This window comes from Melospiza melodia, chromosome Z (assembly GCF_035770615.1).
Source record: "Melospiza melodia melodia isolate bMelMel2 chromosome Z, bMelMel2.pri, whole genome shotgun sequence".
NCBI lineage: Eukaryota > Metazoa > Chordata > Aves > Passeriformes > Passerellidae > Melospiza > Melospiza melodia.
Window position 1 is genome coordinate 66,438,873 of NC_086226.1, and position 24,562 is coordinate 66,463,434.

Sequence of the window (24,562 nt, forward strand, 5' to 3'; positions counted from 1 at the left end):
GTCCAGTCTCTTGAGTCTAAAATATAATATTTTGCAAGTCCTGTTCTATAGTTGCTGGAGTAAACAGCAGTGCTTTGAATGTTCTTAAGCATTTTCCCATCTAGCATTTCTTGCCAAGCAAAGAACTGCAGTGTGTTTTTATTACATGCTGCTGTTTTAAAATACTGTTATTTCAAAAGATTTTCTCGTTAAAAAAAAAACAAAAACAAAAAAACCCAACAAATCTCTCACATAAAAAGCAAAACGTCTGAGCACAGAACACTTAAAAAATAAATCAGATCTGAACTTGCATTGCTTGCCAAGTGCTGGGTGGTGGTGATGGGGGCAGAAAGAAGCACACAGCTTTTCTGTGCCTTTGTCATGAAAATGAACCATGCAGTCTTTATTTCAGTCAAAACTACAGCACTAGGGGAATGGAAGTGAAAATTAGTTTGCATAGTGTTCATGGAGGTAAGCCATAACCTGTAAAGCCATGAACACAATAATTCTGAAGCCTTACCCCACTTTTTATAGTGACACATCTGGAATCAACAGATCTACAATGTAAAGTATGTGTAAGATTTTACCTCAAACCAATGTATATGCCCTAAAATAATGATCTAGCATTTAATTTACCATTCAGAACTACAACAGCTGCCTCCACAAGGAAAAAAAAAAAAAAGCGCTAGGAGGTAGAATAAAAGGATATGCTTTCCTGAGCTTCTACCTTCCAGTGAAAAGCCTAAAATTAAAAGAGATGGTTTCTATTCCTACTGTATGCAATCAAGGCACCAGTAGTTCCATTAGAGGCTACACCCTTTCCAGGAAGTGTTTCATTGTAGAGTCGGAGCTGCTATGTGGTCTACCTTACTGTATAATGTGCCACACAGAAGAGTGCACTAATATCAATATGATCCTACTCCTACTATATATATATATATATATATATATATATATATATATATATATATACACACACACACATGTAAATATCCCAGTCAAAATGGGATTTGGGATTTTTTCTTCAGATCAGCACTTAAAAATGATTGACTCCTCAGCTACTGTACCACCTCCTTATTTTTCTTGAAAAGGAGTGTTTTTGACAGTAGCTAATGTATGTGAATCAGAACAGTGATACTATTCATTTTAAGTAAACAGAATATCCCTGAAAACTGCTTTTACTGCTCTGAATTCCCTCTTCAGAGAGTATGAATAACACCTACATAGATTGAACAACACAAGGTGTGATCAGCTACATAGAAACAGCGTGGTTTGGTACTATAACAGGTATCAGATCTTTTGTTACTGTTCTAGAATCCAGACATTCTGTGAAAGTGCTCTAGGAGGAAATGTTACCCTGCGTAGTAGCAGCAAGAGGTGAAAAAATACAAAGTATTAGAGAAGCTTGTCAGCTGAAGGAGCTGTCCGCAACTACTGTGATTAATACTCTGTTGGCATGCTACTGTGAACTAATACAAGGATTTGGGTATCCTGCAGTTAAGAAAAAAACCAAAGTCACTTGCCCTTTGTAGTTCTGAAGCCGTATCGTTTTTCTCCAACACAGACAGTTAAGGAGGTCTGAAGATTGGAATATCAGTGGCCCTGTGCCGAGTTTAACAATGTAAGTCTATGTTAGTGCCTTTTTCCTATCTTGTATTAAAGCGATTCAAATAACATAAATACAGGGTGGGTGTGGTTATTGGAGAGGGAGGGTATCGATAAGGATTCTAAGAGGATTCCTGTGGTGATTTTTCTAAGTCATGCTGATATGACTCTTGCTTGTTTTTAGAGGTTATGGTTTTTTGTTTGTATACCTTTTGGCTGTCTAAACCCTAGTGAAAAGAGTGGGGGCAAAAGGATTAAGGAGTTCTAAAGACTCTGTATATAGCTGTCTGTTGGTTTATTGGCTTGTCCTTTGTGAGAAGGTGGATTTCTTTATAGCTGTTGCTGGTAATTAAAAATCCAGGTGATGGACAAATGATCAGTTTCAGTAAATCTATATGATATTAGGTATGTATATTGCTGCATTCTCCTGTTGCAAAGGAGCTTATTTGGTTACTAGTACTATGACACATTATGCTGAGTGCATTCTAATTCTCTGTGCTTTCTCTTCATTTTTTGTGCAGTTATCAAGGAAATTTAAGAAAATTATATTTCTAAGTAGCCACTGATTGACATGCCTCTGTCATAGGCTGATTTGGCTAAGGTGTGTCTAATTATGAATCTTTATAAATTATTGCTCATTTCTAATTAGTACAGTGACTACTTTAACTGTTGATTTTCCAAAATGTTTTAATCTCATGTGGTTTTAGCCAGATAAAAATTTTTTTCACCTAATTTGAAAGCATAAAATCAAGACTTTTCTTCTTTTCTGGAGAGTGTGGCCTTTCTGTTACTTAGAAAAACATTAAAATAGATAAGATGACTCTGTAAAGTATGGGATTGAAATATTTGAAATATATAGACACTGGTCTTCAAGATATGCAATATACCAATCAATGTTTTCTGTGCTGAAATATCAATATTATTCCCATGAGATATGCTGAGTAGAATTCATATTTGAGCTGCTTCCCATATTATAAACCTTTTGATTCCTGGGGGACAATTTCATTTCTTAATGATGAAAATCTGTGGAGGAAGGAAGATAAACTGTCATCTGTGTTGTATAATGACATTTTGGTGGCCCATTTTCTGTTGTTAAAATGCAAATCTTGTGATTTTTTTTTTAAATCAGAAACTATTCTATGAAGCAGTAGTTCACGAGATTATTTATAAACATACTGATCAGAGCTGCTATTTGATTACCGTTCTAGATCTCTTATTGCCTAATCTCTTATTGCTTTTGAAACTGGAAGTAGATACTTGTATCAGCAGACTGTAGGCAGTCTTGTTCTATATTGATATACTGTTAATGTTTTCAGATTGATTATTGTTGTAAAAGTCCTATTAGGTCAGTGTGGATATTTAGTGAGCACCTCTTCTGCGTGGTGAAATTAGTGGACCATTCAACCCATCTTTCAGAACTATTCTAATTACATGCAAATAGAAATAAGGATGCATTGCAATTAATATTTTATAGAAAGTGGAAATATTTTAAACTGCTTCTTACTATTGATTTGCACTTCTGCTAATAGTTTTCTCATTCCCTTCATAATAGGCAAGTGTTGCAAGTAAATGCCAAAATTCTACCTGAGTTGGTGTATTTTAAATGGCATAGTCAAAGTAGGTGATTCTTAAAAAGAAATTCAAAAGAATAAATGTTTCTGAGGGAAATGGATATCTTGATTTTCATCTGATGGTCCTATTACATTTCTTAAAAACAAAGAAAACTGAGAAAATTGGGTTTTAGTTGGGCAAATAAAGTGACATAATTTATTAGCTGTCAATCTCAAAACTAAAGTTGCAATGAAAGAAAAAGGAATGGAGTATTTTTCAACTTTTGTCATCATTGGAAATAAAACTATAATGTATTTCAATGGAGTAAACAGAATCATCTTCAGCAGAAATATTTGTTTCTATAAAAATATTTCTTTATTGTGAGTTTTGTTTGATTAACTGCAAAATGCCTGTCCTTTGGTCAGATTGAGGAAAAATAATTATTCTAAAGTCCTATTTTTTTTTAGCTAGTATTTATACAACAGTACTATGATTAATGTTTTATAATTTTTAATAAACATGTTTTATTTCTACTTTTTTTTTTTTTAAATAAAATTTGCATGGCTTCTCAAAGTCATTATTCTTCAGGTGGACACAGATTCTTTTAAATGGTAGAAAACCCCAAATATGTCCTGTAAAACTATTGGTAAGAAAAATTAACCCTTACTTTTTTAATATTAGAAGTTATAATTTAGAAAACTGCTTTTGTTCTGATATGCATGTTTAATGCCTAGGAGCAACCAGTGGTCACTAGTTAAGTTTATAGGAATTTAATAGCACTCCATACCCCTCACTTCTCCCTGTCCCTCAGCTCCCTTTAAGCCGACCTGTCTTCAGTGTTGAAAATTTATAAGAGCCATGGGGTGGCATTTACTGAGGCAGGCCAAAGACCATCTTTGAGCTGTACAAATGCAGCTCTCCATCTCTAAGGGAAGAGTGGGATTTCACTGGAGTCTGGTGTTTTTCCTGTAACTGAGTTTAATATGGGGAATCATGTCACTAGAGAAACCAAATAGTCTGGTCTTAGAACAGGACAGCTACTTAGATTGTCATCCTCTGTTCACTTTCCAACCTGAAGAACTTTCATCCTATTATTTCCTTCACTATATCTTGTTTCTGAGAAAACACAAAGTTTTCTTCAAATGGTATTTATTTCTCAGTTGCTGCAATTCATAAAATGCATTTCAACTCATGTTTTGGTGAAGTGTTTATGAAATAGTGGCAGATGCTGGTTGTGAAGAGTTTAATGAGAGAATTTCTTGAGGAAAAGCTCACTTTGGCATCTTCAGGATTCTGTTTCCTTTAATGTAGAAAGGTTTGTGTTCCTCTGTGACAAGTCATCAAGTAGATTCCCATTCACAGCACACATGAGCCTCAGCAATGATATTGTCCCATGTCTGCCCTACACCTTTTGCAGGCCAGCATGTACCAAAGTCAGTTAAAATCATCAAAACTCCACCACATCTGGAATGCATTAGTTCTGCAGGCAGGTAATGTGTGTGGGGAGGACACATACAAAGACTCAACTGTGTTTTATCATGTTTATAGAGACTGAGATAACCTCAAGAGAGACAAAAACCAGAAACAAACTCCTTGGGAAGAAGAAATTATGCTTCCCTTTAGGCCCTGGAGAATAAAAAGGAGGGAGAAATTTCAAGATTGTGAGATTTTACAACTCTGCAGACCCATAGTTGGTCTAGATAACACCTGTCAGACGTATTAAAGAGGAGATACAGTTTGTGGCTGTTTGTGACAAAATCTCATGTTTCTGAAGTGGAAAGGACTAGGAAAGACTGAAGCTGGAACAGTGGAGTGTGACTGGGAAAGAGAGAGCCAGACAAGCCCGTGGCCTCTCAGCATCAATTTGCCTTGATGTTCTCAGAAGTAACCAACTACTTATGCTTGAACGCTGTGGTTCAATTTTCCAGGCATAGCAGTAATTGTCCTGAAAGAAGAGACTGTGTTGCTATTCCTTTCATAGGTGTTAGAAAGTGTTGAGATTCAGAAAGCCACTCATCTTCAATGGCCCTGTGCGAGTACAAGACTTGCTTTAGATATTGCTCTGAATGCCTCCAGTGCTGTATGTAACTATGAAAACCAGAACAATTATAAAGAAGAAAAGATGAGACTTACCATTCTATTAAATAGGAAGTATTATTTTGACCATTAGTATCCAGAATAGATTTTTGATTTGAAAGTCAGGAAAAATGTAATGTTAATAATGTATGTGGGGAAGAACCATTGTGGAAATGGGTTGTGTTTGGGGCAGTACATGAGGAGGTAGTCTGGAAGAATATGCAGAATTCTACATTAGCCAATAGCTCTATAGGCTTTATAGTATATTTTTGAATTTTTTGTTTTGTTTTGTTTCTTTTTTGAACTACAGAGTGGGAGTAACCAAATCTATTGAGAAAATAGCTGTCTCATGCCAGCTTTTCACTGTTCTATTCCCAGTGTAAACTGGTGCACATTGCAATGAAAAAGAAGCACTTTGGGCTATAGGCAACATGTGGAAACAGATATATTCATTTATTGTAGTGAAAGCCTTCAAAGAGTAAGAGGACCAGTTAAATGTGAGATAAAATTCCTCTGTGCTCACAACATAAACAGACCCTAGTGCAAACAAGAATTCATTCCAATTGGGAATGGATTCAGTTTGCTAGAATAGGTTATAAAGTAGATAAGTAGATTCACATAAGCTTAAACCCCAAGAAATTCTTGTTTCTGTTGTCTCCATAGACAATGAGGAGGAAGGAATTATCTTAGAGTTATTGCAAAGTAGTGTAAAGATGTATCAAGGTAAAAGGCAGTGGAACAATTGTAGAAATTAAACTGCAGTAAATAATAAGCTTACAATAGCTTGCTTCCTAGATTTCTAAAGGAAATGCATAGCTGAGGGCCTGAGTGACTTCTGAATCTATAATTTATTTTTAAATGCTATGTCTGATCTGCAGGATAGCCACTTATTAGGAAGAAAAATTATGTCAGGAATTTATGAATAGTAGTCAAACCCCGAGGAAGTAATTCAGAAAAATAGATGAAGTCAATATCTCAAAATATCTAGATGAACATATCAGGAGGATATTATTGCTGCCCACTTTAAGGGGACAAATATACAAATACACTGTAATAACAGTCTTGTCCAGCTTCATTCCTACTGCCAGCATGGCTTAAAGTGAATGTACAGTTGCATTCTTATTATAAAATACTTTTCTTGCTGATAACATTTCTTCAAATTGTTCATATACTGTTTTTAAAAGCTTGATTAAAGGAACAAAATTGCATGGGTGTTCTTAAGAAAAGAAGGAGATTGTAAATAATTTAGTTTTTTTATTCTCTGCAACCAATGCTTCTCTGTTTTTCTCAGACTGTTTTCTGAAAATGGAAGTTATGTTGAGCCATTAGGTCTCTCCTATTCTTTTAGGGACAGAGTTTCCAGAATAGGAGTCATTTGGGGCTTTGAAAAAAACTAGTTCTTGTAATAAACAGATATAATTTCTACTGTGACATAGAAGTAATTAACTAGTGGGCAGTGTTATGCATTAGGGACTGCAAAATAAGTCATCAAATTACTCCTGTCAAACAAATACTGGGGAAAGACAAGTTAAAAAGTCTTACACATGAAAATAAAAAAAATTTAAGAACTCTACAAAAATCTTGCTAAGATTTATTCAGTAATTATTTTGTACTTTTCCTTTGTGAACAATTTTTGCAGTTTTGAAAACAGCCAAAGGTAAAAAAAGAAAAAAAAAATCACTGTGATGTATAAGAAATTAAAACCCTGCATGTACTTAAAGATTAACATGCTAAAGCTTCAAAATGGAAAAAGTAGAGATATGATAAAGTTATATAATAATAAATATTCTAGTTTCTATGATTTTTTCCCCATTAGACAAACAAAAAATGTGATGGGTAAAGAAATTTGAATTACTATCTATTTAAAAATTAATAGTCCATTAACCAGACAGTATTGAAGTAAGAATATCAGGATTTTTTTCCTAAAACCATAAAGGTATTATAGCCAGGCAAAATCTTCTAAACAACACTAGAAGAACAAAGCACAAGTAAAAAAAAATTAATGAGTGCTCTGAATATCATAAAAAAATCTTTTGCACTATGCCATGTTGCTCAATTGCTTCCCCAGATTTGGGAGATTTATCTTTTCCTGTGGGGCTTTAGCTGTTGGCTGAAGCTATTAACATTGCTCAGAAGGAGGGGTACCAGAGAGTAGGAATCATCAATTTAATTGTTGCACCATTGGTTACTGCATCACTAACCAACCTGATTTACATGGCTGTTTGACCAGTACATGCTACTCTTCATAGCCTTGCTTAAAAACAGCTCAATTTGCTGTGTGGGTAGACAGTAGCCTTCAAATACTTACATCAACACCTTGGTATAATCATGCAGTGTGTTATAGCAATACACCATCTTGATATTAGATTGTACAACAACCAAATCTGAGTTCTTACTTCTGTTTAATATTGCTTGTTCTTACTTAAAATATTTTTATAAGTGTGGTTTTTTTTTTTTTTTTTTTTTTTTTTTTTTTGTTTGTTTTCTCTTTAATTTGAATGTACATCAGGTGAGAGTTGCAGAGAAGAGATTATGGTTAGATTTAACAGCTAGGAGGTTTAAACAACTAACTTCTCATTCTATTACGGTAACAGTACTGAATATTTGGTGCATCTAAAGATAATGGCTTTTTTCACTGTTGCCTTTTATAGAGCAATGAAGCTATTGCTTGGTCTGCAGTTTAGAGACAGTTGTTTAGCTAGAAAATGGAGTTACTGGAAGTAAGAAAATGCTTCATATAGAAGAATCAATCTTCATCATTTTAGATGTTCTGTATGAGTAATGTATGTTACATCCATGGCTGCTGGAATTTACATTTAAATATGTAATCAAGGTCACCATGTAATCAAGTTTTATTTTATTCACATTCTAGCACAGTATATTGATAAATTGAAGAATACTAAAAGAGTGTCTGTAATGTATTGAGAGCTTAAATTTCTGTTTTAATTCCATCCATATGGTGCTTTTGTTGGTACTAGTAGTATTTTATATGCTTTCTGGACATATGAAAAAAGCACTGTGCAAGGATGGTAGAGAAGAAGACATGCGGAAAACTGGTGCAATTTTTAAACTCTCTACCTTTGATTGAAAGAGATATCATTATTGCTGTCTTCAAGTACTTTCACTCTGGACATCTTCTTGGATCAGCACAGAAGTAAAAAAGGAGAGCAATGAGATACTGAAAGCCAACATAGCTAGAAGTTCCTGAAACTTCGTCAAATGTGGTGTCAGACATGCAGAGTCAGTTTGGGCTACATAACACATATGCTTTCTTCAGCAGCTGTCAAAATAGAACATGTTCTGCTGTAATATTTTATTTGAAGGCAATATGATCATATTTCTGATTTGAAATTGGGAATAACTCTGGAAATTAGGTAATGGCTTTGGGGCTATGGCAAGTTACTAGTACCTTATGTTTCATATAGGCTATTCAGCTAACAAAACTTTATAATTTACTGTTTGTTCAGCATTTATGAAGCGAACAGAAAACTGCAGAAAGTAATCTTGTAATATATACATAGTAATGTGGTCCTTTCTGTTGATCTAAATTAAAGCAATTACATTTTATACTAACCAGAAGGATTTACACTAGAAAAACTTACTGAAATTTACAGTAAGCAGCATAACTTCAGGTTCTTTTGAAACTTCTGCTCTACCAGTCGATGTACACACATGCAGAAATGACCTGCTACTCTTATAATAAAAACTTACATCCATTTAAAAGTTTACTATATAGTTTTGCATATATTTTGATTCAAATTTGAGATCTGAATTCCAAAATAATATTTCAGTGACTTGTAGCTAGTAGATATCGTATGAGGAAGCATGCTATTTTTTTTTAAGAACAACTGGTAATAATGAAATATTCCACAAAGTGAAAGAAAAAAAACTCAATATTTCAGCTTTTTTTCAGTATCTTCCATGCTTGGATTCTTACATTTTTATACAAGAAATCCAACATTTAAGAATATTTATGGTCAGGGTTCACTTAGAGTACAATTGGAGCATTTTCTGCTTCTGTCAGGAAAATAATTTAGACCTGTGTATGAACTATGTAGTTCTCTCTTTCTCCTGCAATTTAATTCCAGTTAATAATTACCAGTACATCCTTCAAAGGGAACAACAGAGCTACTGCTCACTAATACTTATTCTGTGCTATTTGTAGAGCACTGGAAATATTAACTCCTTTCTTAACACTGCATTGTGATGGGTGATGGTAGTTTCTTCCTTTGAATCTGCTACCAGTAGCATTTCTGCTTTGAAATGCAAATGCTGAGCTCTCTTGAAGTGGTAAGTGCATGACCTCTGATATAATTTGTTATTACCCCTGCAGCTTGTTTCAAAAATGTTTTGCCTGAGTAAAGAACCAAGAATACTCCCTCTGCATCACATATTAATGCAAACATTTTTTATTTGTAGTGTCAATCACTAGATGGCACTGCTCTATGGTCTTTTTAAGATGTTACATTTTCCTTTTCTTAAAATAATAATTTTCTTCTCTGCTATATGGCATAATGAATTGTTACTGATTTAGTGGTATTATTTATCTGAGATTTGTGGCAAATTGTAAAAAAATTGAATATATATATTTTTGAGGAATAAATGTACTTTGAGGAATCCTTGAACACGATGTTTCAGTTAAGTGTTTGACATGAGGAGAAACATGCTGTTTGCTAATCTCTGTTCCTGAACTAGTAAAAATAGGAAGCATCACAAAAAAAGCCACAAGGAGAATGCTCTTCAGTTTCTCTGTTTGTTGATATCTTCGCCAGTTGTAAATCAGCATGTTAAGTGTATCTTTTACTTCTTGGCAGGAAGGTGATTGTGTAATCCTGAACTTGCTAGCTGGCAATTCTAGCTTTTCTAAGCTTCAATTGCTCAGTTGTCAATGCAATCTTTAGCCAACTGCATAAGGAACAAAAAGGTAGAAGACAACATAATCCCTTCTGTCACTGGAGTGCTAGCACATTGTATGGCTGATGCTATTGATTCAACACACTTCTGTGAATAGACTGCTCTACTCACAGGTCAAAAATGTACTTAGGACATCATCACTGCAACAACACTGTTACTGGACAGCAACTACAAAATTAAAGGGTCTCGCAGACATAAAACTATTAGCAACAGAACTGTGTCAAGAAAAAGAAGCAGGAGCTGTTGTTTTTGTGTGGTGTCTTTTCAAAGTTTAGGGTAACATCACTGACTGTTAATGAAGTTAAATATGAAGTGGTAACAAGTTTTGTAGGACTGCTGCAGAGGGGAGTGTCTTAAAAGTCCTTATGCATTTGTATATTTTACTCCTGTATTTTGTTAGTGTTTTTATTAGGGCGCTCTGGCGCACCATGGCTCCACATCTGTGTGGTTCCTTAATTATTTGAAGAACAGTATAAAAGAGTACATGTGTCTAATGGCTGCATATAAATGGAACTTCTTTTGATCTCTAGTAAAGCTGTCTCAGGAGTGTTTTCAGTTCTGGCTGGAAGAACTGCAAGCCATTTTTTAACCAGAAAGTGACTGAGATTCTCTTAATATAAAACTCACTGTGGGATTCTTTCAGAGTAGGTGCCAATACTGTCACTAATGACAGACAGTAGGCATTCTCTGTTGTATAATTTTGAATGATTGAAGGGTCAGACACTAATTTTTGAGCTTGGCATTTGCAAAGAATTCTATCCTTTGGAATTAGGATGGTAGTTGGACCTATGCAAGTGATTATAGGGCTTATTTCCAGATACAGGATTTATTAGTATAGCTTTTGATGAAGATTAAATTTACACTCCCATGTGTTCGTACTGTGTGACATAATGACTGTGAGGCTTTAAATGAATGGCTATTTTCAGCTTGGAAATTTTATGTGCTTGATATGTTGTGGCTATCCTTTCAAAAATGCATTCACATAAAGAAAACAGTAATTAGGTTGAAACTTTCAGAAAATATTTTGCAAAGACAAAACTATAGATACTTTAACAGAAAATGTTGAAGTTCTTGCATTAATTGCTTTCCAAAAATTGCCTTTTTAATAACAAAAAAGAAATTAAATTATTTTTCTTAAATTACTTCCAAAAATGAAGATGTAAATTTCATTTTGCATTTACTTAATCTGGTTACTCTTGTGAAACTTTAAATAATTTTAAATAATCTGTACTTTTGGCTTTGGTGATGGTCATTTGCCTTAGAGAGAGCTAGATTAAAATAAATTTTGCAGAAGTTATAAATTATTAATTCTGAAATTTCACTGATGATTTCCAAAGAAATCAATAAAATTTCATTTATTTTATAATCCGTCATTTCTGATGTGAAGATTCTGGGGGCTTGAGTTTGGTGTTGGCCTGGTAACACTCTGCTCAAGAGGGTGTTAGTTTACATATGATTTTGGTTAGTATTTTTAGATACAAGTAGAATGCAAGAGGGGGCAGTATTGGTGCTACCTTTGAATTGGAAGAATCTAGGCTGAAGAATTAATTGCCCTTGATTATGAGACTGTTGTTGATATCTCCATGCTGAAACCAAGTGTTTTATATAGGCATATCAGTACAAGAATACTTACTGGCTTTTATCACCTGCAGGTTTCTATAACAATATGCTTGTGTCTGATTTCCAAATTTGCTGTGTCATTTTAAAGAATGACATTTGTGGAGTTTGCCTGTGTTGCAGTGGGGAAACCATCTCTTCACCAGGACCTGAGTAAGCAGTCCTGTTGATGAGTACTTTTCACCAGTGCTTGGAATCTGAACTTCATTCTGTATTAATTTCAGAGTACAGTTCACTGAATTGGTGATATATCTTAAGAGATAGTGATGTATATTAAGATGTATATAATTGGTGAATATCTTAAAAGAGACTGGATGAAGTATGACTGAATTATAGAAGAAATATCATATAGGCTGCATTGTAACAAGAGAAATGTCTTAAAATTAGTCCCTTTCTTACACACCTAGGAAAGTGATTTTAGTAACACAGGATAGTATTGCTGTGCCTAAGGCTGTTCTGTTTTACTTGACTTGAGTTAAACTAAAATCTTCTTCCCCTACTCCCCTTCCTGCCTTGCTTTCATTTAAAGCTATAAAAAAACAATCATACATTTTATACTCTGGCAGGAGAATGAGACTGCTGCATTTCTGTCTTTGTTTCCTTGTAGAAAACTTACTGATAAGGATCCTATTTTAGTAAAAGTTGGGGGGAAAAACCCTCCACTATAAAAGCATAGACAACTTTTTTTACCCTTGGGAAATGACCTCTTGGTTGTTCTTTGATGAAGTAGTAATCCAGGAGATATCCTCAGAGAATATTCAATAGTGGTTTATTTACTGTGTCTTAGCAGACTGTGGAAGTTTCAGATATTTCTTCATTTTTATTTCAAAGTTACTGAAAATTGGCTACTTTGTTTTATAACAGCTATTAGAATTTAAAACTGAAAAAGAAAAAGGGTCTAATTCACTTCTTATATATATATATATATGTATATGTGTATATATATATAAAAGCACCTTCTTTACAAGTGTTGTGAGCAGAAAGGGAGCATCAAAAAAGATTTATCAGAGAGACCCTGCCATTTAATCCTGAGGTTCAGAAAGGATCACTTACCCTTCTTAACACCTTCTCAGAGAGAAGTCTAAGTGCATCTGGAGCCAATCCTAGTAAGAGTTGCTCAATGTTTTAGGTCTAAAGGATTCTTTACGTGAGATTGACCCTTTATATGACTTTGTATGATTAAGGATGGCAACTCAGATGTATTTATAAGGATAAAATAAAAAAATTATTTAAATAGATTATGATCATGTTAATGATTAGACAAGAAGAATTCAGAATTTTTAACTACAGAATATAGTTAGTTATAACTATTACAGTGAAATATTTTTGAAACTGTATTGAAGCAATTCTATAAAAACTAGCAGAATCATTAAGTTCAGATTGTCGTTACTCACCCATATCAGTGACTATGGGGAAACCTTTCTCACTCAGCCTTGAGGTGTGTCCTGTTCACACACCTTCAGGTGTGTCTAACTCAAGGAAGAAACCTCCACACACACTCCAGAAAGAGTCTGTATATTAGAAGACCCTTCCATTAAAAAGTGGGATGTGGCCTCTGCTGTATAAAGTGGTTGACTATCAGTCATACTTTCAGGCCAGCTGTGTCAGCTCAGAAGCTTTATGTAAGTCATTACTGCTATCGCTTGTTTGCTCTCTTACCAAAATTTTGCCATTGACTGGTGTCAGTTTCCTTCAAGAAAGACGTTGTTCTTCCCATCTTCAGAATATTTGGCTTTGAGATTGAAGAGTCAGTCTGGTCTCAGCGTTCTTCAATACCAAAAGCAGTGCAACTCTCCTTCCTCTGTCCACCAAGGATAATTCTTGTAAAATAGGGTAAAGCATGAACTGTTTTGCCTTTAACCCTTACTGAGGCTGGGCATTCTGCTACACTGCATCTCATGACTGCAGTCAATCCAAAAATATTTGCAGGTTTTTATGTACAGTGAATAGAGCTAGATAACCTAACAAATGCACTTATTAAATCGTTTAACTTATCATGGACAGTTACTGCTTTATAGAATGTGACATATTAAGGAGCTGTAGAAAACAGTGAAGCTTTGTTATAAATGCTGAATATAAATGCTTGTAATGGTGAACTGTATGAAGTGGTAAATAGCTTTGTGCACTACAAGAGCACTTGAGGAAGTTTTAGAGATATCTGACAAGCTTTTCAGTAGGTTGTACTTAGTAAATTGCACAATAATCTAGAATTTCAAACGTTACTAATTTTTGCTTACAATATCACATGAGTTGATTCATCTAATGAAGTTGTGTTTTGTATAAGTCTCAGGGGCTTAACTGAATTGTCCTAAAACACGTAGTCTAAATTGTACTTAATAAACACATTGGTTTTGTATTGTACAACATGGTGACTTTTTTGTCATAGCAATAATTTAGTGAACTTATCTGTACAGATAGTTTGTCAATGCTGGATCTTTGACAGTAAAATCAGTAGAATCAGCTGACAGTAAATTTGAGAGGAGGAGTATTTTCTGTACCGATTTATGAAAAGGCATATGCTACAGAGTGCATGTCTAGCTTTTGTTCCTTTGTCAGAGTATTTTTTAAACAGTAAGAGGTAACAGTACAGCTCTTTCCCATGACCCAACATGCTGGTCTCAAAGAAACCAGATAAAAATCAAACCAAAGACTTCTCTCCATAGATATTTTAGGAAAAGGATATTCTTCCAAGGGAACAGCCAGACTCCACCAGTTTATCTGTATGTGGGTCTTTGAATTAATATGGGTAAAACAGTTATGGAATAGTGAGTATGAAGACACAACACTTTCAGGTTGTGTTACAAGGAAACAATTACAGAGGCCACTAAGTAGGGTGGTATTTTCTTTCTCCTTTAGATTAAAGTAAGACACCATTATCTTAATTATACATTAATTATCTGCCACTTCTTTAAGCATTACTTGAATATGGTACAACAGAAGTTTAGAGTTTTTAACAAGCACATGTATACATATTCATAGAGAACATTCTGTATTTTTGTTAAGAAATTTAACATTTCTTGAAAAAGTTTGATTTTTTTTTAGGAACATGAATAAACTTTTACTGCTGTCATAACAAGTTCTTTGTAGCTTCTGTCATTAAGAAAGAAAAATGGATATTCCTTACATGGAAATAAAAACTTTTATTGAACAATAGCTATAACAATGGCTATCTTTTAGTTATTTACCTTTTAACAATTAGCATTACAATGATATATTGGACTGAAAAATAATTTTGCAGGTTTTCTAAATAGGCACAATAATAAGAATTTCACAAATCACTCCTAGCAAAAAGATATCTATTGCCTAATGATTGTTGAAGGAAGTCCTGTGAAGGAGATAGACCAATATTTTAGATTAGTAGACAAATATGTAAATAGAAGTTAAGTAGTACTGAGCTTTCCAAGTGGTGGTTGAATTAATTTTCCTTTCCTCTCCTCTCTTCCCATCCTTCTGTCTCCTCCTGTTGCCTCGCCACCCCTACCCTCTGCTCAAAAAGTTTTAAAAAGGACTTTGTAAGTAATGCTGCTATGTTCTTATTTTACTACAGTTAAACAGGCTGTTTTATTATGCCACTGTAATTCAGTTGGACTTTCACAGCCATTCAAGTGGTACAAACTATTGTATTAAAACAGTCTTGTAAACCAATTCAAGACTTACTCAATTTTTTAATAGCATTCTTGCTTTGATTCAACATGAGAGCTTGTTCATATTGTTACTGGAAAAGCCATGAAGCATTTGACTTAAGAAAATGTGCAGCCATTAAAAAAAGGCATTACACATGCTTTTTAGCTCTTTCCTGAACTTAAGTCACTGATGATCTTTTGATTTTGTCTTTTGCTTCAATTTAAACCTCAGGCTTTTTTGCTTTGTTATACTCCTTTTTGTCTGGATGTTACCCAAACTATGTAATGATTACAAACTTTTCTGGGGCAAGTTTTCTTGTAACAATGATATTCTTTTTCAGGTGGAATGTAGGTATTCATACTAGAAGTAAGGCTAATACAAATAAAATTTAAAAATCGATTCTTATTACTAGTAAACATAATGAAAGTATATCTGCTCAGCCTCTTTTTTTCACAGCATTTTTTTACCAATATGCTGTTTGAACTAATTCATATTTTTATTTCTCTATAGAGTTAGTGAGCAGGAGGTTCTGTAAGTTTTGTTAGCACAAAAAACTGATTTTCAAAGATAAGTCTTTCCTTTCTCTAGATCCCTGCAAGAGGGACTGGTCTGAAAATTGTCATGCCAGTAAGATTATACTCTTCCTTCAGTGCAGTTTTCAATTCAGTAAGAAACATACCATCTGGTGAAAGTGATTGAGCCAATGTTACTTCTGCCCAAGGGAACAAAATGTGTTTCAGGTCAAAACAAACAAACACAAAAAAAGGTGTAGGGCTGGAACCTACACATTCCGGGTAGGAAATTATTTATCTTTGTCTAGAACTTTGTCATAAGTGATGATGATTGTATGAGGGGTATTTGTATGAGGGGTAAAAAAAAAAATCAGCTTGAAAGGGAAAAACTTTAACAGTATCATGATCATTTAATCAATGTTCATTTGCTGTATGTAAGAATCATGTATAAATATATTTCCTCGACACATTATATGCCACTGCCTTTTATCTTCCATTTGAATAAAATTTCTTGGAAAAAATAAGATTTTTGCCCCAAATACAGATTGTGTTGAGTTCAGCTGATAGTTTTGAATTTGTATCCAAACAGACCCAGCATTTTTCTTGAATACTATTCAAAAAAAAACACTGTGTTTTGTTTTCAAAAAGAGACTTTGAAATTAAATTTGTTTCATTTAAACTAGATTTTAATAAGGCCATCAGGAAACAAACAGAAATTTTCTCAAAGATTTTTACAAATGGAAGTTATCGGTGGTTAGGGTTAGTCACAAAAGTCATTCAAGACGGTTCCAGAATTGATCAGTACTTTCTCTTGAAAATCAAAGGATCTAAAATAAAAAAGGCAGTTTCAACATAACATTTAGGTGAAGGGATAAGTCTTTATCTCCTCCTTGCCATTAGGTAGCATCTCTGTGATGCTAGTGGATTACTCAAATGTCTTAAGGAATGCTGAGTAATAGTATTATCTTAGATTAGTGAGGAAGAGGTGTGGCTGCCAGATAAGTGCTGTTGAAATCAATAATGGAGGTAGTCAAATTTATGAGAAGCCAGTAAACATGGACATATTCCAAAAAATCAGGCTCTTCAAGTTGATAATCAAAGATTAACCGTGACACTTGTGTGTAAGTCATTTTGTTCTTAAGTTCTTACTCTGCATGACAGATCCAACAGGTTTGTATCAGAATGATAGACGTTTGAGGGTAAATTCTTGTGGGTTTCTTTCACACGGTATAGCCTGGACAGTATTCTTGTTGGAAAGCGTATTTCCAGCTGTCTTTCTTTCACAGTTACCTTCTTTGCTCCTGTTTATACATAATCTGTTATCATCTATAATCTATATATAATCTGTTTCAACTTGTTTCCAGCTGCTTTTACATGGATAGGTTAAGAAGCAGTCACAAAGATAGTCAATATTTGAGTCCTGAGGTTTCTAAGTCACAAATCATGAGTCTGAGTTGTGTAGAAGGCAGATAAATACCTGATTTATAGGTGTTTAGATTTTGAAGGCTTCCATGAACTAAGAAGAAACTAAATGATACCGTTGTCATATCAGAGATGGATAACAGGACTTTTCAGAGTTGGAGGTTTAAAATAGGAACAGCATGTAACCTCAACATGTCACTGTAGAAAGGAAGTAGAATATTTTATTGGAGTAAAAACCCCTTAAGATCATTGAGCCCTTCCTCATCATTAACACTGGCAAGTCCATCACTAAACCATGTCTCTAAGTGTCACATCTACACTGCCTTTAAATACCTCCAGGGATGGTGACTCAACCACTTCCATGAGCAACCTGGTTTACAAAAATTTCTTCGCTTTCAGTGAAGAAATTTTTCTAAATATCACATCTAAGCCATATCTGAGGCATCTTGAGGCCATTTCCTCCAAGAGAGATATTTGACCAGTAATTATTCTTTTATTGACCAAAGGACTGAAAATATTTCCTTCTTTGAAATTGAAATTTTTTAAAGTGCTCTTCTTTGTTTGACTTTGGTTCCTGAAATATCTCACCTGTCACTCCATATGGTACATACCTTCCTGTCCTTGTTCCTTCATTTGTGTATTGTGTAGTGGGAGAAACAAGATTCCTTATTCCAGAGACCAAAAAGGAAACTAAGATTTTTACACATCCCATCTTGTAAAGATTTTTCTTAGAGATTTAGTACCAGTCCCACATCTCAAAGACTTAACATAGCTGTCAAATATACAGTGTTCTGTAATACACATCCATTTCCTCAGACCTACCTTGCTACTTCCAGCAATTGAATAGTTTTGTTTTTTCAAAGCACAAGAAATTAGAAGAAAAAGTTTAAAAGTAAGAGATAAATGCACTCAGATGACATTCACCTTGAGTGAATTGACCCAGCGCTAAGTAAAAAATTCTAATTCACTTCTCCAGTAAATAGTCCTCTGGGCATACTTTTCTGATCAACCCAAGCTGGATTGATCTGAATGAAAAAGAGGTTTTTGTTTAAATTGATTTGTTTGCAAGTAGGCCAAGTGTTTTGTCTTGTTGATCATGAGTCTGTGTGAGCGGTGTTGTATGTGCAAATGATTCATGTCGCATTACAGAGGTGGGTTGACTTCAACCAACTGAGACAGATGATCTGGGAACCTTGAAAGCAGTGGGCAACAACTTTACATTCAGAACTGATATTTGCTAATGGTGTTCTGTGTCTAGAGCTATATGCTTTTTCTTCGTAAATCTTTGTTGTTTGTTTTGTAGGTTTTTTTTTTTTTTTTTTTTGGTTGGTTGGTTGGTTGGTTTTTTTTGCTTGGTTGGGTTTTTTTTCTATTTTCTGTTTCTTCTTCCTAAATTCAAGTAAGTGCCATCTGACAATATTCCTGTGCTGAATCACCCTGTACAGACAGCAAATCTTGAATGGACCTAGTAGATATGAAAAAAAACCTACACAAAAACCTCATTCAAACCAAATCACCAAACTTCAGTAGCTCTGAAATGTTGTGAATATTTGTCACCACTTAGAATTTCAATAGATGCAGGTAAAAATTTCTGAATTTAGATTATCAATTATATTTTAGGTTTCTAAACTCTTTATCATCTCTGGTGGAGCAGTCAGCCTTGGAAAACCTAATATATGTAGCATAAAAAAGATTAAAATGTGGGAAAGATATGCTGGGGCGGGAAGGATAAGTTTTTGGAGACAAGAGGATGAAAGGTCTGACTGTAGATTTTGCTTAGATTTGTGGTAAATCAGGACAACTAGATCTTAGTAAGGTTTCACTAAGATTTATTTGCACAATTAAATATGAACTTATCATTATCTAACTATGCCCTCCAGCTTTTTTAGAAGGGAAGCAAATGAGAATGGTGCGATTATTTCACTATGTGTAAGGTGGGAGACATTTTCAGAGTTAATTGTGAGTGTAGGTTATCTGCTGAGAGACGAGACAATCTCAGATTCTTGAAGGCAAATGAACTGTACTTATACTTGTAACTAGCTGCCATTTAGATATACCATTTTCCAAAGAACAGCATGCAGTTTCTCAGGTATTAGGTGATCTTTTGTCTCTAAAGGTGTTGAAGCTTAGATCTTAATTCTGAAATTAAGTTTACTTTGCATATTATTATGTATGTAAGTGTTTAGTGTTTTCAGTTTTAATTACTTCTGAGAATTTCAGCTGCATTATTTGAGTGGAAACCCGAAATCCATGATGAAGGAACATAACATAATATTTTCTCTAGATAACCTGTTTAAAAAAAGAAAAAAAAAAAAACAAAACCAAAAAGCAGAGGGAACCTGACTTAGAAAAATAAAGCGATTAGAAAAAAAAATGTAACTTTTAAAAGACCGATATGTGCAACTGACTTGAGAGTTAAAATAAATAAATTGCCATTTTTACAATGTTTGTTATGTCCATATACACAGAATAAGGAATAGATTACAATAATAGATAGAGGACATACACTGTGTTGGCTTCTGAAATAAGCTGATACATCTTTGTTGTTTCATAATGGAAAATAGGCAGTTATTAATTTTTGCATTTTAAGTCACTTAGGTTGTTTTGTAATCCCTGTTGGAATACGAAGCTGAAGACCAGATTCTGAAATATGATTTGCAGTAATGTGCATGCAGTGGGAGAGGAAGACACTGGGGTTTGTTTTTTAAGACTTCTAGTCTTAAGTAATAATGTTTCTTGACTTCTTTCCTTAGGAAGAGGACATCAAAACAAACTCAAAGCTGTAAATCCTAGTTTGCATAGACATTTGGAAAGTAAGATCTGTTACTACTTCTTGCTAGCCATCGTTTTTTTTTTATTGAGTGAAAGAGTGTGCTCTAGGATACATAATGCTCACTCTCTGCTTTTGCATTAATCTGTACCATGCAGTACTGCTCTAAGACTCTATTTCTATTTTATGATTTTAAAATTAGAGAATTGGTTCCCTTCCAGATAAATCCATTTTTTCTCACTTGTTATTTTCCAGGAGACAACTAAAAAATGAATCAATAACAGTTGATCTGAGGTATTTTTGTATTGTCTTTTGTTCCTACTTCATCTTCATGTTTTCATGTGTCATTTAAATATATATTAATATAAACAGATTTTGAAAGGAGACGTAACCTGAAAGGAGAATAATTTTGACATTGTCAGAACATATTTTCTTTTATCTCCAAAGTGAACCTCCCAACTGAAAACTGGATTCTAACAATGTATCTTGTGATGGAATATATGAGATGGGAATATAGTTGTAGCTCAGTCTTTTTATTCTAGTTTGGTTGATTTTTTGCTTCATATTTGTCATATTTTATGTTAGGGTATGTGAAAATGTCCAAAGCATTTAAAAGAAGAGCAATATGATAGATAGGGTGGGGAGGGTGGGGGTTGGCAGAGAGGTGGAATAGTGAAAAAATGATCTCATAGTAAATGAGGGAAAAGAAATTCCTGAGATTCAACATGCAACAAAAATCTACTGTCATGTACATCTGTGCGTCATTGCCCACTGCGTAAATGAGAACTTCAGTGATCAGTTAATCTAAAGGCTCAGTGTTTTTGTACAGTATTTTGCACTGGGAGATTTCGCTATACATAGAAATTTTTAATGGTAATGATACCAGTCTGGATATCTGCTTTGTGAGCACTTTAAATAGTGTTTGTTTTATAAATATACTGAAGAACTTGCTTCTCTACTTGAGAAGTACTATTTCTATGAAGGGTATAAGGAAAGTGACATTTTGATCTGAAATATTTTGTGTTGTCTTTTGTTCCTACTTCATCATCATGTGTCATTGTGTCATTGAAATGTTACATATTCATTGTTTGAAGTGAAATCGCAGCTTATGGCTATTGATTTAGTGGATACAGTTCCACAAATACTTCCATCCAGTTCTAGCTACAATACATGAATTATGTTATGCACCTTTATCTCCTTTGCTGATTCTGAATCACAATGCCTTCATGCAGAAGTCTGCTACTTTGCCAGTTCTTAAGCAATTGATGTGATAAAAAATTTAATGGCTTTGTTTTGTATGCAACCATTTATTCATTTCCTCATTTAAAAATCTACTTAGATAGCGTTTACTTAGGTTCTGAACATGGGTTCCTAGCCATGTCCATATACAGCCAGTCCAAATTGAGTTCCCTCCATAAGTCTATGATCCAGGAGGATTTATTTTTCAAAGATTGGTGCATCCATAATTTTGTCCTTGTTATAATTCCTTTAATGTGTATGTTCTTGATGGTTGGTTCTACCATAGAATAACTTGAGTTGGAAAATGCCTGTGCCTAATTCACTGCTTGGCCTCTCTTCATTCCAAGGTTTCCTTAGAAAAGCATGCTAGCTGCTTGCAATCTGCTGGCATAGTCCCCCCATATGCTACAGTCTTTTCAGTTTCTCTACCATGCTCACAGTGTCCTCTAGCAGTCATAGACTACAAAGTAGAGTAGGTTGATCTTATGTCTTCTCTGTCAGTAGTATCACTCAATTTTCTATAAAGTTGTGTTCCATCAGTATTACTTCTTACCTGCATTATGGTTTTTTAATGTGAGTTCCTTTTCATTAGTCACTAGGAGAATCATTATCCTGTCTGGTCTGTAGTAATCACATATTAGATAACAAAGCCCCATTTCTGTTGACTATGAAATGTTTTTTTCTTTTGAAAATAGAAAGCATGGTCTCTGATTCAGTTATGATAAGTTGTTTCTCGTTACAGCTTTTTAATTTAATTTGATCTGTTAAAAGGATCTTCTTTCATATTATTGTGGTTTAACTCCAGGTAGCACCTAAGGCTCACACAGCTGCTGACTCACTTCCCCCTAGTGGGATGGGGGAGTGAATCAGGAGGGGAAAAATGTAATAATTTGTATTTTAAGATCAGGTCAGCTACTAGGTAAAGCAAAGCAATACCCACAAACAAAGTAAAACAAAGAATTCATTCACTGCTTCCATGAACAGGCAGGTGTTCAGCCTTCTGTGGGAAAGCTGGGCTCCACCTTGTGTAGTGTTTACTTGTGAGAAAAATTCCTAAAAGTCCAAATGTTCCTTCTTCCTCCTTCTTCCTATCTTTTATTGAGCATGATGCTGTGTGGTGTGAGTTACTGTGGGGGTCAGTTGAGGTCAGGTGTGTCTCCTTCCAGTTTGTGCTTTGCATTCCCAGCCCTACTTGCTTTCGGGACAGTGTGAGAAAGAGAAATGGCTCTGATATTGTGCAGATATGATATATTTTTCAGCAATAGCAGCAACATGGGTGTGCTACCAACACTGTTTTTGTCACAAATCCAAGACATGACACCCTGTGAGCTGCTATGGAGAAAACTAACTCTATTGCAGGCAAAGCAGTACAACCTACACCTGACAAAGGATAACTGATTATTCTCTGTTTAAATTTCTCCTTTTATTTCTTAAGCCTATAGTTTTTTCTCTTTCAGGGAGATTTTTCCTTTGGGTTTTAGAATGCAGATGTTTCTGAATTTTAGCTATTATCTACAAACTGATTAGTTGGCTTCTGCATTGCTTGGTCAACATTGCCTCTGGCTCACTGAGCTCACCCACTTGAGACACTGTAGCTGAATCATTACAAAGAACATGAGAGCATTGATAAAATAAATGAGGTGAATAAGCTGTTAACTATCTGCTCCACCTCAAAGAAAGAGAGTAAATCACATGAACAAAATTACCCTTTTGGTGCAAAGATTTTATTCACAAGATCTGTAGATCCTACATCTAAACAAACAAAATAATATGCTAATTCCTAAAATTTGTTTCTATGCTATGTATTTCAAGCATTGGAAAATTTTTATTATTTAAAAAAACAAAAAGAGACCTTCCATCATGATTAGCAACTAGATTTTAAATATCTTGTATCTGATCTTAAAGAACCAATGGACATGTGTAAGAATTTTCTGGATCATGCACTTCAAAAACAGCTATCTATATGTGACCACCTTGTAGGCACAGACTCCATTTCTACAGCAGTTTGAAAAATTACCGGAAGTTTAGTGAAAGAGGAACTGTGGGGACTTTTCTTCCAAGATGTTTGAATAATCCTGTGTGGTAATGTTGTTAGAGCTCTCAACAGAAAAATGGCATATCACTATCTCAGAAAAGTTAGTGCAGAAGTTGAAGGTCTTTGACCTGACCAGATAAAAGGTCAAAGGAAGATGAACACAGAAGGAAGAGCTGTGTCCAAAGTTCTGTAGACCAAAAAATGAAACTTGTTGATTTTGGATTATCTTTTCATATCACTCAAACAGATACTAGGTAATAGAAAAAATTTATGCTCTAGGCTGAAACTTTACAATGCTTAAGCATATTAAATTCTTGGAATAGTTTTTGCATATTCTAATCAAATGTTTTACTGACCATACTCGATTTTTATACAAGTAATAACATGCAGTATCAATTCTCTTCTCCATTCCTTCACTCTCTACTTTATCCTAAATATCTGTGCAAAAAAGTGACCTATGAGGGAGAAAAATTATTCTGGATTCTAGTGACACAGTATTTTAGATAATCACATGAAAACTGTTCAGTGTTTTCCTGTTATTTTACACTTACTTTTTTCCTAAATAACTTTCTCATGTATTATCAGATGAATTATCAGTGACAATATTTTGTATTGTATTTCCTGCTGTTACTGTTTTCTTCATTGTCTTTCTGTTTCTCAGTGCCATGGTCTTCAAGGCACAGGAAGAAATGGAGGTAGAAAATGGCACAGCTTAAAAAGAGCAGAAGTTTCAGCAGTCATTGTCCCTATATTTGTACCGTTTGCTTGGCAGAGCTCAGGGGCATTAGTTCACTGTCTTTTCTGATTGAAACATCAAGCATCTTGCTTCCCTGAAAGTGATGCTACCAACTGAATACTTGAGAATTCGTTTGTCAAGTTTTATTAGCGTGAATAAAATGATACCTGGTGTAGTCTTCAAGCTGCTGCACTGCACAGCAGAGTAGTCATCCCTTTGGCAATGGGCTTAATGTTGTTCTGTTCCATGACTGCCCACTAATGAGTAGACTGCTGGTGAACAATATGCAAGTCTTTAATGAAGTGCTCAGTCCAGCCGTTCTCTTAATTTCAGCGTTTTCTCTACTCTAGTGCTATTACTACTGATAATTGATATGTTCAAGCATATGTATTAGGAAGGTCTGGATGAAAGACAAAAGCTCAAAAAGCAATAATTAAAAATTAAATTATGTCTCAAAGTGCAATGCTAAGGCTCATTTATTA

General features: G+C 34.5%; 1 protein-coding gene across 3 annotated transcripts in view; it reads left to right on the top strand.

The window, feature by feature from the left end:
• Positions 1-24,562, top strand: part of LINGO2 (leucine rich repeat and Ig domain containing 2) — a 473,266-nt gene that overhangs the window by 783 nt on the left and 447,921 nt on the right. For 2 of the 3 annotated variants that reach the window (XM_063179673.1, XM_063179671.1), the window contains exon 2: positions 1,544-1,600. The exons of the other annotated variant lie outside the window; for it this stretch is intronic. The gene's annotated coding sequence lies outside the window, so the exon portion shown is untranslated. The remainder of the gene's footprint in view (positions 1-1,543; positions 1,601-24,562) is intronic. 3 annotated transcript variants of the gene reach the window in all.